This window comes from Bufo bufo, chromosome 1 (assembly GCF_905171765.1).
Source record: "Bufo bufo chromosome 1, aBufBuf1.1, whole genome shotgun sequence".
Classification (NCBI taxonomy): domain Eukaryota; kingdom Metazoa; phylum Chordata; class Amphibia; order Anura; family Bufonidae; genus Bufo; species Bufo bufo.
Window position 1 is genome coordinate 504,624,592 of NC_053389.1, and position 7,531 is coordinate 504,632,122.

The following is a 7,531-nucleotide window of genomic DNA, read 5'->3' on the forward strand; positions in this document are numbered from 1 at the left end:
AAAAAACAGTCCAGCAAAACCTGCCTTCCAAAAACCATATGGTGTTCCTTTCCTTCTGCGCCCTGCCGTGTGCCCGTACAGCGGTTTACGACCACATATGGGGTGTTTCTGTAAACTACAGAATTAGGGCCATAAATAATGAGTTTTGTTTGGCTGTTAACCCTTGCTTTGTAACTGGAAAAAAAATATTAAAATGGAAAATCTGCCAAAAAAGTGAAATTTTGAAATTGTATCTCTATTTTCCATTAAATCTTGTGCAACACCTAAAGGGTTAACAAAGTTTGTAAAATCAGTTTTGAATACCTTGAGGGGTGTAGTTTCTTAGATGGGGTCACTTTTATGGAGTTTATAATCTAGGGGTGCATCAGGGGGGCTTCAAATGGGACATGGTGCCAAAAAAACAGTCCAGCAAAATCAGCCCTCCAAAAACCAAACGGCGCACCTTTCACTCTACGCCCCGCTGTGTGCCCGTACAGTAGTTTACAGCCACATATGGGGTGTTTCTGTAAACAGCAGAGTCAGGGCAATAAAGATACAGTCTTGTTTGGCTGTTAACCCTTGCTTTGTTAGTGGAAAAAATGGGTTAAAATGGAAAATTAGGCAAAAAAATGAAATTCTCAAATTTCATCGCCATTTGCCAATAACTCTTGTGCAACACCTAAAGGGTTAACGACGTATGTAAAATCAGTTTTGAATACCTTGAGGGGTGTAGTTTCTTAGATGGGGTCACTTTTAGGGAGTTTCTCCTCTAGGGGTGCATCAGGGGGCTTCAAATGGGACATGGTGTAAATAAACCAGTCCATAAAAATCAGCCTTCCAAAAACCATACGGCGCACCTTTCCCTCTACGCCCCGCTGTGTGGCCGTACAGTAGTTTACGGCCACATATTGGGTGTTTCTGTAAACGGCAGAGTCAGGGCAATAAAGATACAGTCTTGTTTGGCTGTTAACCCTTGGTTTGTTAGTGGAAAAAATGGGTTAAAATGAAAAATTAGACAAAAAAATGAAATTCTCAAATTTCCTCCCCATTTGCCAATAACTCTTGTGCAACACCTAAAGGGTTAACAACGTATGCAAAATCAGTTTTGAATACCTTGAGGGGTGTAGTTTCTTAGATGGGGTCATTTTTGGGTGGTTTCTATAATGTAAGCCTCGCAAAGTGACTTGAGACCTGAACTGGTCCCTAAAAATTGAGTTTTTGTAAATTTCTGAAAAATTTCAAGATTTGCTTCTAAACTTCTAAGCCTTATAACATCCCCAAAAAAAAAAATATCATTCCCAAAACAATTCAAACATGAAGTAGACATATGGGGAATGTAAAGTCATCACAATTTTTGGGGGTATTACTATGTATTACAGAAGTAGAGAAACTGAAACTTTGAAATTTGCAAATTTTTCCAAATTTTTGTTAAATTAGGTATTTTTTGGTGCAAAAAAAATTATTTTTTTGACTCCATTTTACCAGTGTCATGAAGTACAATATGTGACGAAAAAACAATCTCAGAACGGCCTGGATAAGTCAAAGCGTTTTAAAGTTATCAGCACTTAAAGGGACTCTGGTCAGATTTTCAAAAAATGGCCTGGTCCTAAGGTGTAAAAAGGCTGTGTCCTTAAGGGGTTAAGAGAGATAGTAATTCCTTATAAAAATAGTTATTAATAATCATTTCCCATATGTCTGCTTTATGTTGGCATCATTTTGTAAATGTAATTTTATTTTTAGGACATTAGAAGGCTTAGAATTTTAGAAGCAATTTTTCAAATTTTCAACAAAATTTTCGAAACCATTTTTTTAAACACCAATTCAGTTATAAAGCGATTTTGAGGGGCTTAAGTAATGGAAACCACCCATAAATCAACCCATTTTAGAAACTACACCCCTCAATTTATTCAAAACTGATGTTACAAACTTTGTTAACCCTTGAGGTGTTCCGCAAGAATGAATGGAATATGGAGGTGAAATATCAAAATTAGATTTTTTTGGAAGATTTCTTATGTTAATCAATTTTTCTTGCAACAAAGCAACGGTTAACAGCAAAATAAACCACAGTATATATTAGTCTGATTTTGCAGTTTACAGAAATATCCCATATGTGTTGGTAAACTGCTCTATGGGCACATAGCAGTTGTCTGAAGGAAAGGAGCGCCATATGGATTTTGAAGGCAGATTTTGCTAGAATAGTTTTTAGGCACCATTTTGTATTTTAAGAGACTCTGACGTACCCCTACAGTGGAAACCCTCAAAAAGTAACCCCATTTTGGAAACTACTTCCCTTAAAGAATATATTAAGGGGCACTGAGCACTTTGTTCCCCTAACAATTTAACGGAATTTGGAAATACTTGGCTATGAAAATGAAAAGTTCTGTTTCTTCCAATAAAATGTTGCTTTAGCCCCACATTTTTCATTTTCACAATGGGTAACAAGAGAAAAAGCACCCATAATTTATTACCCATTTTCTCCTGAATACGGCAACACCCCATATGTAGTAGTAAACTGCTGTGGCGGCACATGGCAGGATTCAGAAGCAAAGGAGCACCATATTGTTTTGCAGCACAGATTTTGATGGATTGGTTTATGGGTTCCATTGATTTTTATTTTTTGAGTAATTGTCTTATGTGGGGGTTAATTTTTTGCAGGATGAGGTGATGTTTCTATTGGTACCATTTTGGAGTACATAAGACTTTTTTATGACTTGGTATTGCACTTTTTGTGAGGCAAGGCGGCAAAAAATGGCTGTGTTGGCATAGTTAAAAAAAAAAAAACTTTTCCAGCATTCACCTGAGGGGGCATATCATGTGGCAACTCCCGCGATCTTTGGAACTTCCGCGAAATTTAAACCAGCTTGCTGTATGGAGCGACTGAATAAGCCGGCAAATATTTAAAGCTCCATTGAAGCAATAGGGAGACAGCAGACGCTAGACGGTAAGCCAAATATCGATTTAAAGTTTTCTTTGATTCAAAGCTCATATCGACCTTAAAAGGATATGCTAGAAGAGACTTTTCACATTATCAGGATTCCTGTGGACACTTTATGAACATATTGCACTCCCAGTGAATACACCTACAACATTTTCAGTGACATTCAGTTTCCCAAATTGGGATAGAGCTCTAGAAGATAATACCCCCTCTTTCCCAAATAACAGCATATACTTGAAGTTTATTGGTGTGATATATATTATTGAATTTATCGACACTATTGAGTGGTATCGAATATTCTATCGAATATTTCAACATTGAATTTTCTACCATTCAATTTATCGAATATTTCTATCGAATATATTTTTATCGAATATAGTATAGATCATATCTACCACAATATATGTGATTATAATGTTGTATATTATTGTTGCTTTGTTCTTATAAATTTTATTACTTGTATTTTATGGGGATCTAATAAATATTTTCTGCATATGTCAATTTGGTTGCCAAGTGTATGAGTGCTCGCTCATTTTCCTATTATTATAAGTGTAATACACTTACAGCCTGCTTCCTGTGAGATCCAGGGGCTGGCTATGAGTGACCGCTGGACCCCTGCAGCTGATCAGGCAGGCGAGATCAGCGCGTTATAGCTGTACGGTGCTGGGATTTCAGACACACTTCCCAGTGCCATACATATACTGAACTGGTACCCTATGGGTTAATAAGGACCTGTCACCAAAAATGCAATTTGCAGGCAACATGTTATAGAGCAGGAGATAGTTTTTATGGGAAAGGATTTGGTAAAACTTGTAATTTTTATATTTATATTTGCAGCCCTGTGGAGAGCTATCATTACAGGAGGGAGGAGTTATCAGTGACTGACAGCTGTCTCTTATGCATACTTACTTTACACGGGCAGAGAATTCTACAGATAATTGCTAACGAGAAATGCTCATTAGATATTATCTGGTCGTGTAAATGTTCCTCTGATTAACCGTTGAATGTGCAAACCGCTCGTTCATTGGGTAACAGATCATTTGTGCAGTCACAAAATTGATTGTTTGCCTGCAGCAGATCGTGCTGTGTAAACAACATCTGCTGCCTATAAACAACTAGTCAATATGGGGACCAGCGATGGCATTAGCAATCACTCCTCCGCTGCATATAAATTACCTAGGTTAGGTAAACATCTTCATAGTTAGTGCCCAGATGGACAAGGTGTTTGATTTTCTGTATATATATACAGTCGTGGCCAAAACTTTTGAGAATTACATAAATATTGGAAATTGGAAAAGTTGCTGCTTAAGTTTTTATAATAGCAATTTGCATATACTCCAGAATGTTATGAAGAGTGATAAGATGAATTGCATAGTCCTTCTTTGCCATGAAAATTAACTTAATCCGAAAAAAACCTTTCCACTGCATTTCATTGCTGTCATTAAAGGACCTACTGAGATCATTTCAGTAATCGTCTTGTTAACTCAGGTGAGAATGTTGACGAGCACAAGGCTGGAGATCGTTATGTCAGGCTGATTAGGTTAAAATGGCAGACTTGACATGTTAAAATGAGGGTGATGCTTGAAATCATTGTTCTTCCATTGTTAACCATGGTGACCTGCAAAGAAACGCGTGCAGCCATCATTGCGTTGCATAAAAATGGCTTCACAGGCAAGGATATTGTGGCTACTAAGATTGCACCTCAATCAACAATTTATAGGATCATCAAGAACTTCAAGGAAAGAGGTTCAATTCTTGTTAAGAAGGCTTCAGGGCATCCAAGAAAGTCCAGCAAGCGCCAGGATCGTCTCCTAAAGAGGATTCAGCTGCGGGATCGGAGTGCCACCAGTGCAGAGCTTGCTCAGGAATGGCAGCAGGCAGGTGTGAGCGCATCTGCACGCACAGTAAGGCGAAGACTTTTGGAAGATGGCCTGGTGTCAAGAAGGGCAGCAAAGAAGCCACTTCTCTCCAAAAAAAACATCAGGGACAGATTGATCTTCTGCAGAAAGTTTGGTGAATGGACTGCTGAGGACTGGGGCAAAGTCATATTCTCCGATGAAGCCTCTTTCCGATTGTTTGGGGCATCTGGAAAAAGGCTTGTCCGGAAAAGAAAAGGTGAGCGCTACCATCAGTCCTGTGTCATGCCAACAGTAAAGCATCCTGAGACCATTCATGTGTGGGGTTGCTTCTCATCCAAGGGAGTGGGCTCACTCACAATTTTGCCCAAAAACACAGCCATGAATAAAGAATGGTACCAAAACACCCTCCAACATCAACTTCTTCCAACAATCCAACAACAGTTTGGTGAAGAACAATGCATTTTCCAGCACGATGGAGCACCGTGCCATAAGGCAAAAGTGATAACTAAGTGGCTCGGGGACCAAAACGTTGACATTTTGGGTCCATGGCCTGGAAACTCCCCAGATCTTAATCCCATTGAGAACTTGTGGTCAATCCTCAAGAGGCGGGTGGACAAACAAAAACCCACTAATTCTGACAGACTCCAAGAAGTGATTATGAAAGAATGGGTTGCTATCAGTCAGGAATTGGCCCAGAAGTTGATTGAGAGCATGCCCAGTCGAATTGCAGAGGTCCTGAAAAAGAAGGGCCAACACTGCAAATACTGACTCTTTGCATAAATGTCATGTAATTGTCGATAAAAGCCTTTGAAACGTATGAAGTGCGTGTAATTATATTTCACTACATCACAGAAACAACTGAAACAAAGATCTAAAAGCAGTTTAGCAGCAAACTTTGTAAAAACTAATATTTTGGTCATTCTCAAAACTTTTGGCCACGACTGTATATATATATAGAAGAATAAACACACCGCAGCACATCCATATGGTGAAAAAATAGTGGGATCCTTTATTCACCCAAGCAGCGACGTTTCGGTCCGCTTGCTGGGACCCAACACTTGCTACAAGGAGTGCTGCCCTGAACTCCCATCACTATATATATATATATATATATATATATATATATATAGTGCATTCGGAAAATATTGTATTGACATACAGTATGTTTTTAGACCCTTTACATTGTACTTAGTCTAAGCACCTTTGGTAGAAATTAAATGTGGATTTTCATCCATTCTTCTCTGCAGATCTTCCCAATCTCTGTCTTATTGGGTGGAGAACGTAAGTGGACAGCCATTTTCAAGTCTCTCCAAAGATGTTCGATTGGGTTCAAGTCAGTGCTCTATCTGGGCCACTCAAGGACCGTCACAAAGTTGTCCATAAGCCAATCCATTGTTGTCTTTGTGCTTAGGGTCAGTGTCTTTTTAGAAGGTAAACCTTTTGTCCAGTCTGAGGTCCAGAGCACACTGGATCAGGATTTCATTAAGAATATATCTGTACTTTGCTCCATTCAGCTTTACCTTAATTCTGACCAGCTACCCTGTCTCACCCACTAAAAAACATCCTCACGGCATGATGCTGCCACTGCCATGTCTCACTGTAGGGATGGGATTGGTCAGTGCCTGGTTTCCTCCATACATACATGAGGCTTAGAAGTAAGGCCAAAAAGTTCAATCTTGGTTTCATTAGACCATAGAATCTTGTTTCTCACAGTCTGGGAGTCCTTCAAGTGTTTTCTGCAAACTTTTATGTGTCTGTTACTGAGGAGAGGCTTCTTTCTTGCCACTCTACCATACATTCCAGATTGTAGAAATGTTGCAGTGATGGTTGACCTACTGGAAGTTTCTCCCACCTGCACAAAGGATCTTTGTAGATCAGCCAGAGTGACCATCGGGTTCTTGGTCACCTCTCCTACCATGTCCCTTATGCCTGATTGCTTAGTTTGGATGGGCAGCCAGCTCTAGTAAGAGTCCTGGTTGTTCCAAACTTCTTACATTAAAAAATTATGTAGACCACTGTATACTTAGGAACTTTCAGTGCAGCAGATTTTTTTTAACCCTTCTCTAGATCTGTGCCTCACAATCCTGTGTCTGAGCTCTAAAGGCAGCTCTTTCCTCCTCATGGTTTGGCTTTTGCTCTAATACGCAGTCAGCTGTGAGACCTTATATACACAGAGATAATGTTCAATCAAATGAATTTATAAAAGGTTGACTCTCATCAATGTGTATAAACATTTCAAAAATGATCAAGAGAAAAAGGAAGCCCCAGAAACTAAATTCAAGTGTCATCACAAAGTGTCTAAATATTTATGTCCATGCAAAATGTAAAATTTAGCTTTTTAATAAATTTGCAAACATTTCAAAAATTCCATTTTTACTTTCTCATAAAGGGTGATTGAACGCAGATTGAGGGGGGGAAACTTTGTTTTACTTTAAAATTTTGACACAAGGTCGCACGTTAACAAGTTAATCACTTCCAGACCGGGCCATTTACCCCCTTCCTGACCAGGTCTAATTTTGCAAATCTGATATGTGTCACTTTATGTGGTAATAACTTTGGAACGCTTCTCATGACACATTGTACTTCATGTTAATGGTAAATTTGAGTCAATATGCTTTACCTTTATTAAAAAAAAAATCCAAAAGTTAAAAATTTAAAAGGAATTCACTGTTTTCTAAATTTGAATCTCTCTGCTTTTAAGACAGATAGCGATGCCTCATAAAATATACATTAATTAACATCCCCCATATATCTACTT